The 18405-nt window shown below is 36.8% G+C and overlaps 1 long non-coding RNA gene across 1 annotated transcript; it reads right to left on the bottom strand.

Annotated features, from left to right (window-relative positions):
* Positions 1 to 12841: 12841 nt before the first annotated feature.
* LOC148097896 (uncharacterized) lies at positions 12842 to 15835 on the bottom strand. The gene is made up of 4 exons (XR_015716684.1): positions 15768 to 15835; positions 15611 to 15688; positions 15059 to 15162; positions 12842 to 13451 (listed from the first exon to the last, which is right to left on the bottom strand). It is a non-coding gene; the product is annotated as an uncharacterized LOC148097896 (long non-coding RNA).
* Between the last annotated feature and the right edge of the window lie 2570 nt (positions 15836 to 18405).

The following is an 18405-nucleotide window of genomic DNA, read 5'->3' as shown; positions in this document are numbered from 1 at the left end:
AATATCCAGTGAGTAAGCAGTTCTGGAAACTGCACAAGCACAGGAAACTGCAGGACCTAGGATTGAGCAGCTCTCTCTGCAGCTGGATCCTTAACTTCCTGTCTGACATTTCACTCACATGTGCTGTACCAGTGTACCAGCACATGTGATGTGACAATAAAAGTGAATTTATTTGATGTGATTTGACTTCTCTAGGTGAAAATCCTTTATTGATGCTAGACGTCAGAGGTGATGGCTTTGAGCTGATAGGAAGGCAACCGTGAGTCTAATAACCACTTGTAACAACCAAGGTATGCAGAAGAGCATCTCTGAAAACATTGGAACATTGAAACATCTTGAAGCAGATGGGCCACAGCAATGGAAAACTACTGTGAGCTAAGAACAGCAAATGAAGGCTACAGTTCACTTGCTGAACCTCGTTCTGCCGGGGGTTTCTTCCTGTTAAAAAGGAGTTTTTCCTTCCTGCTGTCACCAAGTGCTTGCTGATCGTGCTTTCTCATATATCAAGCTATATAAATAAAATTAAAATGGGGAAAAAAAAAAATTAAATATGTATGTGTGTGTACATATGTCCACACATGTTACTTATGGAGCATTGATGATTGTCATATTTCACGAGAGTAATTGATGGTGACTAATTATGTTGAATGTTTTAAAGCACAGGATCACAGTCAGACGGCGAAGGTCAGCTAGTGATACAAGGCTGAACACACTACAAGAACCAGCTCTACCTACACAAGCATCTTCTGAGACTTCCATTCAGCAAAATATGTCCAGGTTTAGATGTTATTTAAAGAATATGCATTTGAGTGGTATAGTTATTCTAACTTGTTCAACTTTGAGATTAATTAAATATTTATATTTACACATTTGGCTTTGTCTGCAAAAGATAAGGAGGAAATTATCAACAGAGATGCTTCCTCTACAGCCTTTTTCTTTTTCCCTTTTCCTCCTCTGGACTATTTAAAAACAGAAACACAGACCTCTCTCATGGTTGTCCAAAATAGGTCAAGCACCAAAACAACACCACTTTAAACCCTCTGAGGAACTAATGGTTTTACGGGCAGGTTTGGGAAGGATGACACAATGTTTCGGAGGATGCTGGCCATAAGGCGCTGTGAGACTTGTTATGAAATTGTTCATGAGGTAAGAAGTGGGGTTATGTTTAGATATTTTATATTTATTTGCACAAAAGAATAGCAATGCATACAAATATAGTTTGTATGAGACGATGGCAGAATTGAATTTATTCCAGAAATGCTGTGGTTCTTGTTAATCTGATAAATGTTGGTGAATCAAACCTGGACATACTAGTATGATCCATAATTCAATTAAAACTATACAGATCCTTTTTGGATTATTGATCCATCAGGTAAGTCTGTGTACATGTCTATTTTGAATCTCCTGGCAGCTTTTGGACTCCACAAAACAGCTCTTGTAATCACACCAAGAAAAGAGAAGAATAATCAAAAACAATTCATGGCTAAGTTCTTCCCTCAAAATTGAAGTGTTCAGCCCTAGTTCAGGCTTGCTGCTGCATTGTGGTAATCTGCACTGCAAAAACATTAATTTAAATGAATGATGAAATTGTGCCTTTTTATTATTATTATTCCTCACCTAACGATTTATAACTGGAACTGGTTGTGATAACAATTAACACTGTGTTCTTAATATCTCTGAAGATCGGTAACGATAACACATAAATTCAAGTTGAGTCAACAACTTCCCTATAGGACTTATTGTTGGTCCAACTTAGCTGAATCAACGGGTGATATTGCACTCTTACAATCTTGGAATCTAAATTATGAATGAACACACAAGTTAAGCCAGCTGTTTTCTTACAACCAGATGTTTGCCTCAATCATTTTGTCAAGAGGAAAAATGAAGAAATAAGTGGCCTTTGGTAAGTAAATACTTTAACCCTTTAAAAATAAAAAGCAGCACTTTTAGGTGAGTTTAGTCCTTTATTTTTGTAGTCTTTAGTTTTAACTTTGTAGGAAGAAGTACAGAGTCTGTTCTGACTTCTTCAAGATCAAATCCATCAGTCAAGGTGAAGAAGAAGAACTTGAACCCTTGGTGAGACAGTTCCTCAAGGCATATTTCAGAGCAAATGGACTTTAGATCCTTCCAAGATGTAAGTCAGTATGTGAAGGCCACAAGTTGTACAAGTTTTAGGTTGTATGGAAAAATGATGATCTGAGAGAACACTAACAATGGGGCGTTTTGGCGGGTGGATGTCTACTTGATTTTACAGAGGTGAACCATCTTAAAACAACACGCACACTTCCTGGGAGTCTGACACTCATTGTATTTGGGAAGTATACACCAAGATACACTGTAAACACTTTTGAGCTTCCAGAACACAGTAAACCCTCTTGTACAATGTAATTAATTGATGTTTTGGTCATCTTAGAACATCGCTGATGGTATTTCCAGCTTTTTATTGGAATGCATTTGAGTGCACAGATGTTGCTGGATGTTAGTGTGAATTGCTGTCTGTCTCTGTGTTTGCCCTGGAACCGACTGGCAACCTCTCCAGAGTGTACCCTGCCTCTCGCCCGATGGCAGTTAGGTTAGGCCCCAGCCCCCTGTGACCCTGCACTGGATGATCTGAGGAGGATAGATAAATAGGTATAAGTCCCTGTTCTAAAAACCTCTTCTCTTTTTTTGTTTTGTTTCTTAAATCATAAAAATTTTCCATGATAAACTTCCAAATGCACAGTGAGGTCTGCCTGGCTGCGTATTTAACCTCAAGTACCAGGATGGGACGACATGCACATTAGAGTAGGGCTGGGTGATATGAGAAAAATCTAATATTATATTTTTCTGTTATATCACGATACACAATATATTACACAATATATCATAAAATGTTTAAATAACCTCCAAAAACAAATGTTATTTTCAACCATAATGTGTGTGTATATATATATATATATATATATGTATATATATATATATATATACATATATATACATATATATATACATATATATACATATATATATATAATGTTTTGTATTTTCTTCTATTTAATCTCAAAAAGCTCCTAAAACAGTCAGTGATCACTGTTGCCCTCCCTCGGCTTTTATTACCGCTAATCATTTATTTAAGCTCAGTTTTTAAAACCTTAGGATGTAACTACAGCCCAGCCCATGCAGCAGTATATGAATGACTAACCTCGTATTGTGGATGGATTATCTCAGTTGTTCTCCTGGTTGAAGTTTGGTCCTTTTACAGCATCCTGCCATGCGATTACATTTGTTCCTGACCACCGGGAACACTCACGTTAACTTTTATCGAGTGGGAAAAAAGTTAGCTTGTTTATATTATGCTAACATAGCTGTGTCGCTAGCGGTCACGTAGCACATCATTATATACCAGCTAGCTAAACTTCAGTAACCCTACAAACATCACTGCTGTTTAGTTTTCTCTTTTCATTTATGTAGGAAGTGATAACAGAGCTGTACGTTTTAATTTGTTTCCAAAACCCCGCAGTCAGGACATGCTATATCATGTATTTAAATAGAAGCTAGCGAGCTAACTTCCTGCTAACTTCTAACTCCGTTAAATGTCATAAATTACGTTTTTATGGATGCCTGGATGTTAAACTCAATTGTTACACCTGGTAGAGCAGAACGCTGATCATTTTATTAAAGATGAAAGACTTTAGACAGTTTTTCAACTCTCAGTAATGCCATAGTGATCATTTGATATATAGACCTGCAGCGGAGTTTAGGCCCAGACACGGCTAGTGATGTCAGACTTAACGACCGGATACAGTATGTCAAAATGAAAACATAACTGTAAATTCAGACACGTGAGGTTGTGCTGAAAACAATGATACCAAACAAGGCAAAGTAAATAGTTTTTAAAGGTGAAATGTAGAGGGAAAATCAAAAGTAGTTAAAAATGGCCAATTATACCCTGGACCCCATGGTTAAACTTTTTTTTTTTTTTTAAAGTAATGCAATAGTTACTTTTAAAGTAATTAATTACTTTTAGATTCTTGTAACAGTTACTTTTTTGTAGACGTAACTAGTAACTATAATTAATTACTTTTTCAAAGTAACTTGCCCAACACTGCCTGCCACACAGAATTAAAAACTCAGCAATTCAGGCCTGCTTAAAATGAGAACAGATCATCAAATTATAAATGTATGCAAAAATGACGATTCCTCCGGTGGGATGAAACCTGATAGGTTCTTCTTTCTTCAAGTGCACTGTTTAAAAAAATAAATAAAATAAAAACGGGTCTGGAGAAAAAGAGAGCAAACCAAAACTGACGAGCAGGATCAGCTTTTATACTGAAAAATGCATTAGCTGATAAATCGCAGAACAGCATTTATTTTCTGGTGAAACACGTGCTAATATGGTGTCTGGGATCCACGGGCATGGTTCCACCTGCTGGATATACAGAGAAGTTTTTGTTAGCAGCTGCACAGTTCTTACAGCACAAAAACATTTGCTGTTAGATGCTTCCTAAACACCTCATTGCAATGTTTTGCCCCTGGAATGTCAGTTTCTTCCCATTGTCCAGACTGCTGAACACTTCATAGACACCTCACCTTCACTTACCGCAGAGGTTCCCAAACATTTTTTGCTAGGTCCCCCTTTGTTTTACAAGAAAAGCTTTGCAACCCCCGTGGCACTAACACATCCTCCAACCACACACAGCCATAGTTTATTTTCAAACTTCATTGCAGTTTATTCCACACCTCAAACATTTAGTAAGCAGTTAAACAAATAAAAGTAAACTGCAAAAAAACGGGTTTTTTAAAAAAAATTCTGAGGAAAAACACAGACAGAATGTTTGTGCAGTCATAGACAATAGAAAAATTCACAATCCATTGAAAAATATTAAAAAAAAAACCCAGCAGGTGTTACCAGAAATTGCTGTTAAAAAAACTGGCAGATACCAACAAAGAAAAAGCTGCCAAACAAAATCTTTTAGAAGAAAAAAGACAATACAAAATATTGATGACAAGGAAGTGTTTGTTAATTTATTTCGATTATGTAAACAATTTGCTCATTCATTCAAAGTTCATTTAGCAAAGAAAAGAAGAAAAAAAAATGCTATACAAAATAAATCTAATACATTTCAATGTTGCTTCACCAGTTCTCAGTTGAATTGAATTGAAAAAGAGCAGGAAGAAGTACACACTTGTTTAATCCCAACCCTTTGCCACAAGTTATCGGTCAATATTTAATAAGCTTCCTTACTGATATAAACTGCAGTAATAATAATAATGATATTTCTAATATAATATAAACACTACATCATAGCATTATGTTTTTGTCATTCTATAACTTTGCTTCCACACCAGTACCTCCAGTTTTGAAAAGTTAATTGTACAATCCAATAAGAATAAAATGTGCTAAACAGAGACATTCACAGAATTTCAACATTTTCCCTTTCTTTATAACTCATGAAGATCATATCTTTATAACTCTTTCAACTCCTTTATGTTTGGACATTCCTTCAACTCCATACTCAAACTGTTCCACACAGAAAAACCTTTTCTGGTAGTACATACATTCACATTTTAATTTACAAAACCCCCTTAAATTATAACTTCCTTCTCTTAAAAAACAAAACAAAAAAACAAAACCCAAAACAATACTCTGAATATTACCTGGTAGTTCTTATTTTTTTGCTTTAAACAGAATTTGTGCTGTTTGGAATTCCACTAGATCTGCAGTTATTGCCCCAGACCTCTGGAAAACAGCTTAAGTAAGGTAAAACCACTGAAAAGTAGAGAGTGACGTCCCGTCTATTACCTGCTTTGCCTTGTTTAGGATTTACAAATGTCATTGATGTGTAAGCTAAAGCAGCGGTCCCCAACCCTTCTTGCGACACGGACCAGTTTGTTCAACAATATTTTCAGAGACCGGCCTTTAAGGTGTCGCAGATAAATACAACAAAATAAAATCAGTACTGGTAACCCCCCCCCCCCAAAAAAAAGATTTATTCATAACACTCGGGAAAAGACCCAGGGAAACAGAGTTAATGATAAAAATGATTAAAAAAAAAAAAAAAAAGATTAAAAACCCTGAAAACCAGGGTTTTTAATCACACCTGAGCCTCAACAAACGAATCACAGACTGGCACCGGTCTTTGGCCCGGGGGTTGGGGACGAGTTAATGAATTCTGGCCCCAAAACTGGCCCTTGGGGTACACAAGAAGCTATGTCCATACATAAGGCGCAACAACCATTTAATTTGACAAACTGCTTCCTGTCTCTTAGAACACAGAACCCAACTTAAAACTTTGACACCATGGGAGCAAAATGAGACGACAAAGTACATGATAGAGGAAACGAAATTAGAAAAGGCAGCTAAACTGCAAAAAAGAAAGGAACTTGAAGCCCAGGTTCTGGAGAAGGCTGATAAGTTGCAGTTTAACAGGAATGCCTGTGTTAAAAACTTTCACAAAGTTATCTATGGCGCTATGATTTTAAATGAAAACGATAAGCTTATTGAGTTAAAAAAAAAAAGAAAAAGAAATGGTGCAAGCGAGAAAAGAGCAAAAGTAAAACATTTAATAACGAGGTGGAAGATAGACTTGAGGAAGCACAGAAAAGGGAGCAAGAGAAAGCCCAAGAGAAAATTCTAATAAACAAGGCTTTCAATAACGCTCAAAGAGACCAAATATAAGATAATGAACAAAGAAGACAGTTAGAAAAACAACTCAAAAGTCAGGAGCAAGAATTAAGGCAGCAGCAGGAGGAAAAATATACTTTTTACCCAATCTGCTTTAAAACTCAAAATGTGATCAGCATTTAACCCTTTACTGTCTGATAGTGATATTCTTTCTGATTATTTTGCTTTTGCTGTATTATTGTGTTTAGCTTCTGGTTCCATAATATTCTCTGAGATATTGTTTTAAATGTGTGTTTCACTGTAATTTACAAACTTTCCATTGTTGTCTTCATAGAAATGAGTGCTTCTGTGAAATCCTGTATCAGCGGGATGATGGAGATGCTGAAGGAGCAGACAGTCTCTGGATCATTTCAAGTTGTTGCTGTTTGGAGAGTGCAGAGACCCCAACACATACCATTAACTAAACCCTATTGGGATAAAAATCAAGCCTCATTTGCTCCCAGATAAGTAGTTACATTTAAGGTAATTTACGAAATAAATTATCGTCAAGCGGAGGCAAGGGAGCAAAATAAGACGACAAAGTATATGATAGAGGAAACAAAATTAGAAAAGGCAGCTAAACTTTAACAGGAATGCCTGTGTTAAAAACTTTCACAAAGTTATCTATGGCGCTATGGTTTCAAATAAAAACGATAAGCTTATCGAGTTAAAAAAAAGAAATGGCGGAAGCGAGAAAAGAGCAGGAGAAAAAAATTAATAACGAGGTGGAAGATAGACTTGAGGAAGCACAGAAAAGGGAGCAAGAGAAAGCCCAAGAGAAAATTCTAATAAACAGGGCTTTCAATAAGGCTCAAAGAGACCAAATATAAGATAATGAACGGAGAAGGCAGTTAGAAAAACAACTCAAAAGTCAGGAGCAAGGATTAAGGCAGCAGCAGGAGGAACAATATAAACAAGACTTACAATTGCAGGCAGTAAAAATGTCACAAGCAAAAAGTAAAGTCTTGAAAGAACTGCATGAACAGCTTGAAGCGCAAAAGAAAGAAAGAAAAATGCATGAAGAGAAATTTCAAGCTGAGGAAAAACACAGACAGAATGTAGTATTGCTATATCTTTAGAAAGAAAATGATGTCTAGAATACAGAGACCCCCACACATAGCATTAACTAAACCCTATTGGGATAAAAATTTTACTCCCGGAGAAGTAGTTACATTTAAGGAAATTTACGAGATAAATTATCGTCAAGCGGAGGCAAGGGAGCAAAATAAGACGACAAAGTACATGATAGAGGAAACGAAATTAGAAAAGGCAGCTAAACTGCAAAAAAGAAAGGAACTTGAAGCCCAGGTTCTGGAGAAGGCTGATAAGTTGCAGTTTAACAGGAATGCCTGTGTTAAAAACTTTCACAAAGTTATCTATGGCGCTATGGTTTTAAATGAAAACGATAAGCTTATTGAGTAAAAAAAAAAAGAAAAAGAAATGGTGCAAGCGAGAAAAGAGCAAAAGTAAAACATTTAATAACGAGGTGGAAGATAGACTTGAGGAAGCACAGAAAAGGGAGCAAGAGAAAGCCCAAGAGAAAATTCTAATAAACAGGGCTTTCAATAACGCTCAAAGAGACCAAATATAAGATAATGAACAAAGAAGACAGTTAGAAAAACAACTCAAAAGTCAGGAGCAAGAATTAAGGCAGCAGCAGGAGGAAAAATATACTTTTTACCCAATCTGCTTTAAAACTCAAAATGTGATCAGCATTTAACCCTTTACTGTCTGATAGTGATATTCTTTCTGATTATTTTGCTTTTGCTGTATTATTATGTTTAGCTTCTGGTTCCATAATATTCTCTGAGATATTGTTTTAAATGTGTGTTTCACTGTAATTTACAAACTTTCCATTGTTGTCTTCATAGAAATGAGTGCTTCTGTGAAATCCTGTATCAGCGGGATGATGGAGATGCTGAAGGGGCAGACAGTCTCTGGATCATTTCAAGTTGGTGCTGTTTGGAGAGTGCAGAGACCCCAACACATAGCATTACCTAAACCCTATTGGGATAAAAATCAAGCCTCATTTGCTCCCAGATAAGTAGTTACATTTAAGGAAATTTACGAGATAAATTATCGTCAAGCGGAGGCATGGGAGCAAAATAAGACGACAAAGTACATGATAGAGGAAACGAAATTAGAAAAGGCAGCTAAACTGCAAAAAAGAAAGGAACTTGAAGCCCAGGTTCTGGAGAAGGCTGATAAGTTGCAGTTTAACAGGAATGCCTGTGTTAAAAACTTTCACAAAGTTATCTATGGCGCTATGGTTTTAAATGAAAACGATAAGCTTATTGAGTAAAAAAAAAAAGAAAAAGAAATGGTGCAAGCGAGAAAAGAGCAAAAGTAAAACATTTAATAACGAGGTGGAAGATAGACTTGAGGAAGCACAGAAAAGGGAGCAAGAGAAAGCCCAAGAGAAAATTCTAATAAACAGGGCTTTCAATAACGCTCAAAGAGACCAAATATAAGATAATGAACAAAGAAGACAGTTAGAAAAACAACTCAAAAGTCAGGAGCAAGAATTAAGGCAGCAGCAGGAGGAAAAATATACTTTTTACCCAATCTGCTTTAAAACTCAAAATGTGATCAGCATTTAACCCTTTACTGTCTGATAGTGATATTCTTTCTGATTATTTTGCTTTTGCTGTATTATTATGTTTAGCTTCTGGTTCCATAATATTCTCTGAGATATTGTTTTAAATGTGTGTTTCACTGTAATTTACAAACTTTCCATTGTTGTCTTCATAGAAATGAGTGCTTCTGTGAAATCCTGTATCAGCGGGATGATGGAGATGCTGAAGGAGCAGACAGTCTCTGGATCATTTCAAGTTGGTGCTGTTTGGAGAGTGCAGAGACCCCAACACATAGCATTACCTAAACCCTATTGGGATAAAAATCAAGCCTCATTTGCTCCCAGATAAGTAGTTACATTTAAGGAAATTTACGAGATAAATTATCGTCAAGCGGAGGCAAGGGAGCAAAATAAGACGACAAAGTACATGATAGAGGAAACGAAATTAGAAAAGGCAGCTAAACTTTAACAGGAATGCCTGTGTTAAAAACTTTCACAAAGTTATCTATGGCGCTATGGTTTCAAATGAAAACGATAATCTTATCGAGTTAAAAAAAGAAGCGAGAAAAGAGCAGGAGAAAAAAAATTAATAACGAGGTGGAAGATAGACTTGAGGAAGCACAGAAAAGGGAGCAAGAGAAAGCCCAAGAGAAAATTCTAATAAACAGGGCTTTCAATAAGGCTCAAAGAGACCAAATATAAGATAATGAACGGAGAAGGCAATTAGAAAAACAACTCAAAAGTCAGGAGCAAGAATTAAGGCAGCAGCAGGAGGAAAAATGTAAACAAGACTTACAATTGCAGGCAGTAAAAATGTCACAAGCAAAAAGTAAAGTCTTGAAAGAACTGCATGAACAGCTTGAAGCACAAAAGAAAGAAAGAAAAATGCATGAAGAGAAACTTCAAGCTGAGGAAAAACACAGACAGAATGTTTTTGCAGTCATAGATAATAGAAGAATTCATGATCCACTGAAGAATATAAAAAAACAGCAGATGTTATCAGAAATTGCTATTAAAAAACTGGCAGATACTAACAAAGGAAAAGCTGCCAAACAAAGTCTTTTAGAAGACAAAAGACAAAATGATTTTGATGACAAGGAAGTGGAAAATGAAAAAAAAGAAAATTATCCTCAAGCAAAAACATCTTGAAATGTTAAAATCTGTTGCAGAGGATAATTTGGCCATAGTTAAAGAAAAAGCGTGAGACAAACTGGAGAAAGAACAGGCTGGGAACAAATGGACAGAAGCAAATTTTGCCATTGATAAAATGAATGAAAATATTTTTTTAATTGCACAGCGAAAGAGAAGGGAGGATGCAATTAAAAACATAAATGAAAACTTTTCTTTAGTTCAGGAAAACCAAAAAATTGCTGAACAAAAGAAACAGGCAGAGACCGAGGAGGCGGTTAAAGCCTTAAAAAACGAGAGGCTGAAAAAAGAAAGGCTTTAGCGGTATATTATGGCAGAGCTGCCAAAAATTGATAAAAAACATCATCCAGCTATTTTAATGACAAGTCTGGGAGGGCGTGGCTTCTTCCTAGATGGAGAAGAATACACCCAATATCCATACAAAACGGAAAAACCGCTCCTCAGCTACTCGACTGCACAGACTCATCAGATCAAATTAAAGCAAGAGCTTGACAGTCTGGACAGCAAACCGGCAGGAATGGAAAATATTTACCTTCCAAAACTCCAAGGGCTGACTACAAGACCCTTTGCCATAAAGGAGTTTGTTGGGGAAATAGTCACTCAATTCAAGCCTGTACCTCCCAACAAACACCAAATACCATTTCCAAATATCACTCTACTTCCACCTATTGAAAAATCAACAAAGAAAGTCCCAGAAGTACCACCACGTCTTTATAAAAATGGAAAAATCACTCCCCAGCTACTCGACTGCACAGACTCCCCAAATTAAATTAAAGCAAGAGCTTGACAGTCTGGACGGTAAATTGGCAGGAATGAAAAATATTTATTTACCAAAACTCCAGGCACAGTGTACACGACCCTGTGCCGTAAAGGAGTTTGTTGGGGAAATAGTCAATTCAAGCCCGTACCTCCCAGCAAACATGGATCTTCAAATATCAGAAGTTGTTGCCTTTCAGGAGATTCACAAACCAAATTATCATCAAGAGCCTGCAAAAGAGCAAAATAAGAGGACACCGTACAAATACATCGCAGATCAAATGAAATGAAAAGGCAGCTAAAATGCAAAAAAGAAATGAACTTTAAGCGTTCCAAGATGCCCAGGTCCTGGAAACTAAGCGGGAACACAGAAAACAGGTGCTGGAGCAGGCAGATAGGCATTCTGTTAAACTGCAACCTGTGTTAAAAATTTTCACAAAGCTATCTATGGCGCTATGGTTACAAACAAAAACGATAAGCTTATTCAGGTAAAAAAAAGAAATGGCGCGAGCAAGAGAAAGCCCAAGAGAAAATTCTAATAAAGAGGGCTGTTGTTACGGTGAAAGAGCCTTTTTCTCCCTTTCCTGTGTTCCAGTTCTGCCTCATTAGCTGCAGCTGAGGTGTGTTGCGGTTTGTCAGCCACGGCATATAGACTGCCATCTCAAACCGCCACGCCCCTTCCACTTCCCCCATTTGCCAGAACTGTGAGCTACAGTGGTTTGGGCAGCAGGCTGTAGCTGTGTGTGAATTTAAACTATGTGTAACTTTGGCTTTCTTTCTTTATTGTGAGTAAAGGTGTGTCTTTACAGTGTTAATGGTTAATCACAGTGGAAGCAGGTAGGGGTTCTCTGCCACTTTTGTTTCAATTGTTTTCTCCTGTCTTTTGGCTAGACAGGGAGCTCAGCCACTGTATTTTGTTTTTGACTAGAGATTTCTTGGTTTGTTTTTCAGTTAGAAAGAGGGTGTTCTGTTTGTTGTTTTGGCCTTGGAGACCCTGAAGAAAAGAGCTTCCCTGTGTTTATTTTTACTTTAGTAGTTTTGTGTAATAAATCATGTTTTAACGACATCTACTTTGAGCCAGTTTCTTTTCTTTTTCACTTTGTGTTACCTCCCATCCCAGACAACACTTTGTTTTTAAGTGGGGCGTAACAGCTTTCAAAAAAGCTTTTTAAAACAACAAAAAAATACAAAAAAGTACTGATGACAAGAAGGCAAGATGAAAAGAGGAAGCTCCTTCAGCAAAAACACTTTGAAATGTTAAGATCTACCACGGTGGATAATTTATCCACAATTTAAAAAGAGCAAGAAAAACAACAGGCTGACAAAAAATGGCAATTTTACGTCAGACAAATCGCACTAAAATAGTGTGTTAATGGCATGAGAAAAAAAGAGAGGAAGCAATTAAAACTCTGAATGAAAACTTTTCTTTGATAGAAGGAAAAACTAAAATCTGTTACTCAAAACAAAGAGGCATAGACTGCTGAGGAGGTTAAAGCATCAACCAACGACAGGTGAAAAAAGTGGCTTCAACAGTATATCATTGCAGAGCTGTGAAAAAAAATTATCCCTCTTGACCCAAAAAATGTAACTGATCCAGTAGACCAAATAAATATACCCAAATAATCATAACTAAGACATGGAAATGTTTTTAGGTTTAGTTTTCTGAATATCATTACATTATAACAGAGTAAATCTAAAGTTAATTTAGTTCAGTAAAATATAACGTCTAAAAGGTTGTTGTTTTGTATGAGAGCTGTTTTTCTATTCAGAATTTTGACTCTTGGTTTTGTTCAAGTTGGTTTTGATGTGTTGGACTGTTAGTGATTTGAAAATGTCTCTTAGGGGAAGACATGTATATCTAAACAATGTAGAAAGACGAGCTTTGGCCACCCATGTTCACAAAAGTAGGGATGCACCAACTTTAAAATCCTCACCAAATAATGATGTTGAAAATTTGGCTCATATTTTTCATTTTTCAGTTGCTTATTATGTTGAGAATATTTGATCAAAACTTGGTGGCAGAAAAAAGTTTTTTTAAATGTAAAAAACAAACTGAAAAATTTGGTAGTGTCAAATTGATATGACACAAATTCAATATTGGGAACTGACAAATATTTATATTTATGGATACATTATTAATCAACAGGACTAATAATCAATAATCAGCAGATATTTTTGTGGTGCATCCCTTCTTACAAAAAACAAAAATCAATGGAGGTAATGGCATCAGCATTTCCAAAATCAACAAAAAGAAAGATGCCAGCTGAGTCCATCTACTACACTTTTGAAGGGAGTGCATCAGATCCAGGGTCATGATCCAAGACGTTGCTGTAAATATTTACATGAAAAAAGGGAAAATTAGATTAGATTAGATATATCAGGGTATTTGAACCCACATTTTTAGAATTACACCAATGCCTGTATATTCTTTGACTGATTGGTGCTTTGCAGACTATACCATTACATAACTGTCTATTCTGTACCTACTCTGTGACACATAGACCTTAACACAAGGAGAAGGCAATAACCTTAAAGAGACAGGCTTTCTTTTGTCCTTGTGATCAACCTTTTATATTAAAAAAGACATAGGCATATAATCAGTAATATCAAAAAGAAAGGGAAAAAAGTTGAGTAATAACACAGCCAAATTTAAATATAAAGGTTTTACGGCTTAAATGTTATATGCGCTGATTTACAGAAGCTTTTGATCTGTCAACAACAGTTTTATATATGCACATATTTAACTACAACTGCTCTAGTTGTCAATAAAAATGGTAAATATTAAGTTTTGTTCTGTAATTTCATAAATGCAACAAAACCTCTCTGCCTCAACATCAAATAACTCTAAGGCACTCTCAACAACATGTGTTTATACACCACTGCATTAATTGATTAATTATTATTAATCTCCTGCTTTCTTCCACAGGGTGTCTTTTCTCCTATTTCCCATTACCCCAACTGGTCACGGCAGGTGGCTGCCCCTCCATAAGCATGGTTGTGCCGGAGGTTTCTTTAACCGGTGTTAAAAGGGAGTTTTTCGTCCCCACTATCACCAAAGCGTTTGCTTATAGAAGTTCATATGACTGTTGGAGTTTTCTCTGTTTTCTTTGTAGTATTGTATATAAAACGCCTTGAGGCAACTGCTGTTCTGATTTGGCCCTATAAAAATAAAACTGAATTGAATTAAATGTTTTTAATGTCATGGCATAGTCACACTCAACCTATAAAACTCATATGAAATCTCTAACTTGCCAGGAAGATAAACAGATTTCATGGAAACAACTGTTTTCTAGCATTTACATACATGCACTCCCCATTAATAATTTGTTGATAGGTTTATACAGAGCAGATTGTGTCAACTTCAGGCTTAAATATGTTTTGATCAAAACAGAAATGTATACATAACATTTGCGACACACCTTTTTTTCCATATAGGATCCAGCTTTGGGGATCAAAACTTCATCTTAAGATTGTATTTTTACTTTACTCAGCATCTACTAATGCAAGTGAAGGTTCTGAGATTGTCTGAATTCAACCTTTCCCGTTGAGTGAACTCTAACGTGCATGTCATCCCATCCTGGTACTTGAGGTTGTACCAGTACTTGAGGAGACTGTTTCAGTAGCTTAACCTTCCAACTTACATGTTTCCCTTTACTTCTTGTTTAATGTTTGTTTAAAAAAAAGAAAGAAAATTGGAATTTTCTGAACTCATTCCAGGCATATTTGCATCTTCCCAGTGATCACCTACTGTACTTTGTTAATCTGAATTAACAAGGCAGATATCACCTTGCATATGGAAAGTTTCATCATGGAAAAATAAGAAATGATTTTAAAAAACAACAACACTACAATGTGTGTACTTTATAAACTATGAGTAAGTGAACTACTTTTCTTTCACAAGTCTAAAAAGAGGTTTTTAGAACAGTGACTTATACCTATTTATCCATCCTCTTCAGACCATCCAGCGTAGCTTCACAGGGGGCTGGGGCCTATCCTAATTGCCATCGGGCGAGAGGCAGGGTACACTCAGGACAGGTCGCTAGTCAGTTTCAGGGCAAACACAGAGACAGACAGCAATTCACACTAACATCCAGCAACATCTGTGCACTCAAATGCATTCCAATAAAAAGCTGGAGAACTTCTCTCATTAAATGGAAATGGAAATACCATCAGTGATGTTCTAAGATGACCAAAACATCAATTAATTACATTGTACAAGAGGGTTTACTGTGTTCTGCTAGCTCAAAAGTGTTTACAGTGTATCTTGGTGTATACTTCCCAAATACAATGAGTGTCAGACTCCCAGGAAGTGTGCGTGCTGTTTTAAGATCTGCTTCTGAGGTTCACCTCTGTTAAATCGGGTAGACAGCCACCCGCCAAAAAACCCCATTCTTAGTGTTCTCTCAGACGCCTGATGATTGATCATGACTAGTGCATTTCTCCATACAACCTAAAACGTATAGAACTTGTGGCCTTCACATACTGACATCTTGGAAGGATCAGAAGTCCAACTCCATTCCACTCTGAAATATGCTGGAAGGAACTGTCTCACCAAGGGCATCATTCTAGACAAATGGTGATGAAACTCATTACTGACATCTGATTACTGACCATCTGAAAATTAAGCGTTTGGATCCCACTCACCTAAAGGTTGGTGACACTGGAATAGTTGTTCGCTCATCAGTCTTGTTGATATTTTCTTACTGAAAAAATAGCTCTGAGCAAAGGAGAATAGGTTGAGTATAATCAGTGGCTGCCCACTGCTGTCTTTTGCAAAGCTATGAGATCACAACAAGGTGACTGATCACTTTCAATAGCAGACCTGGAACAACATTAATTATGATGTTAATAAAATTCGAATAATTAGTCAGTTACTCGATCTGTTTGGTTCTCAGCTCATAAATTCAGAATGTTTCTCCAAGTCCTGCAAACTCTTCTGCCTAAAAGGTGTGCCTCAATTTATCTGGACATTCAGTGCTAACAAGCAAAAAATCACACCAAAATCTGTAGCAGTCAACCAGACCCTCAAACATCTGCACTCTCCAAACAGCAACAACTTGAAATGATCCAAAGACTGTCTGCTCCTTCAGCATCTCCATCATCCCGCTGATACAGGATTTCACAGAAGCACTCATTTCTATGAAGACAACAATGGAAAGTTTGTAAATTACAGTGAAACACACATTTAAAACAATATCTCAGAGAATATTATGGAACCAGAAGCTAAACATAATAATACAGCAAAAGCAAAATAATCAGAAAGAATATCACTATCAGACAGTAAAGGGTTAAATGCTGATCACATTTTGAGTTTTAAAGCAGATTGGGTAAAAAGTATGTGGCTATTATCCAGAAATTAGGTCACCTGCTGTGTCTTCATGATCAGCATAGTTTAATCATGATTAACCCTTTAGTGTTTCAGATGAGAGTGAGAACACAAAATACAACAAAACCTTAAAGCTTAAAAATAATGTAGTAAAGGCATGGTCTTTATTACTGTGTATCTTCTTTAATAAAATATTGAACTCTTTATTGCCATTCAGATGACACAGGGGTCTAGACTAACCTTTTGCAACAGTTGCACTGGTGCACAAATTAGGTGCAGTAGTACAAAAGTTAGGTCCAACCAAAATTTTCAATCACATTGCTGAACATCTGAGCAGCTTGATATCTTATGGACTATTCTCCATTGCAGTCAGATGATCCTCAGATAGCCAACTCCTGTAATTTGGCTTTTATTTTTCCCTCTTTTTTTCCTCAATGTGTCTGCAATGACACCTATAAACTGGGCGCACGTGACATCATTGCGAAGTTGAGCCCTGCAACCAGTGCTGCCAACTTAGCGACTTTGTCGCTATATTTAGCGAGTTTTCAGACCCCCTAAAAAAGACGTGAAAGCGCATATCGCTTTTACTCTCAACAAGCAGCGGGTGCTGTAACGCAGTCAGTTCTTCTTTTACTCTTTTACTGTTATGCTGTTTTGTGGATCACAAGGTTTAAAACGACTTATAAACACACACACACACACAAAGTAACTCCACCAGAGTGCCTATTTCGGGTCACTTTTGCCGGTCCAAGCCCGGATAAAGGAGCAGGATTGGAATTGTGACATTAAAAAAAACAATAATTGCTAAAATAAATTTAATTTGTAGTTCTAAATAAACTCTAAATGCATTTAGAACGTTTTTTACTCACTTTATGTCTCTTCTACGATGTTATTTCTCTCTCCAACAACATAGGTTACAATTACATTAGCATGACCAATTATGCAAATTAGGTGATGACGTCATTTAGCGACTTCTAGCGACTTTTAGGACAGCCAATAGCGATTTTCCTTACTGAGGAGTTGGCAACACTGCCTGCGACACAACACGCTGACAGTTAAAAATGTTAAGCTGACTGAACTGTTTTACTTTGTTAAAACTAATTTATATGTTGTCTAAAAGTAATAATACACTGGGTGATACAATACTGTTAGTACCTGGTTAATTAGCTCAATAAGCTTGGTATGAGCATTGGCTAACATATACAAGCTATGAAGAACTAATTTTATACCATCTTCTCTATACTAATCCACAACTTGTGTTATGTGACTTAAAGCAGATTAGACTAATTATTCTCAGTTAAGAACAAAAGCCAGTCATATTTTTCTATTACCAAGCCTCTACTAGGTATGCTACTGTTGCTTAACTGACAGACGATCTAGAACCTTCGATAAATGTGACTGAGTCGGTGGGTGAGGGGCACTGTCGTTGGACAGAAATCATGGTAGAGGCGGGAAAATCAAAGCCTAGCCTATATGTTCAGTTTATAAATGAACGAAAGTAGAACTAAGCCGAGCTCACCACCATATATCCGTGTAATAAAGAGCACAACAGCATGACTTAATACTGTAGCTTAAGCAAATTCAAACTTAACTGTTTTCTAGTGATGGCCCGCTTGAAGCTGACGCTCCGGCGCTTGTGTCCAAAAAATCAACACACTGCTTCAGAAGCACTGTGTCGAAGCTTGATTGGTTTGGCCAGAGTCACGTGATCAGTGACGTCCGAAGCTTCATTTAGAGTCTAACTGCTTCGGTGTCTGATTCAATGGTTTATAAGGAAGTGAATCATTCGCGGGATTTATGGTGTTTTGATGGTGACAGATAGCGAACCACAGATCATTCCACTGAGAGATTTGAAGCCAGCAAGAAATAGAGGAGGTTCTGTTGTGTGGGAGTATTTTGAGTTGATTTTGGTCAATCGGGTGGGTTTTACAGCTTTGTGTTCTGGCCGTTTGCTTT

This window comes from Neolamprologus brichardi, chromosome 17 (assembly GCF_056152115.1).
Source record: "Neolamprologus brichardi isolate AB-2024 chromosome 17, ASM5615211v1, whole genome shotgun sequence".
Lineage (NCBI taxonomy): Eukaryota > Metazoa > Chordata > Actinopteri > Cichliformes > Cichlidae > Neolamprologus > Neolamprologus brichardi.
This window is presented reverse-complemented; position numbering and strand designations above follow the sequence as displayed.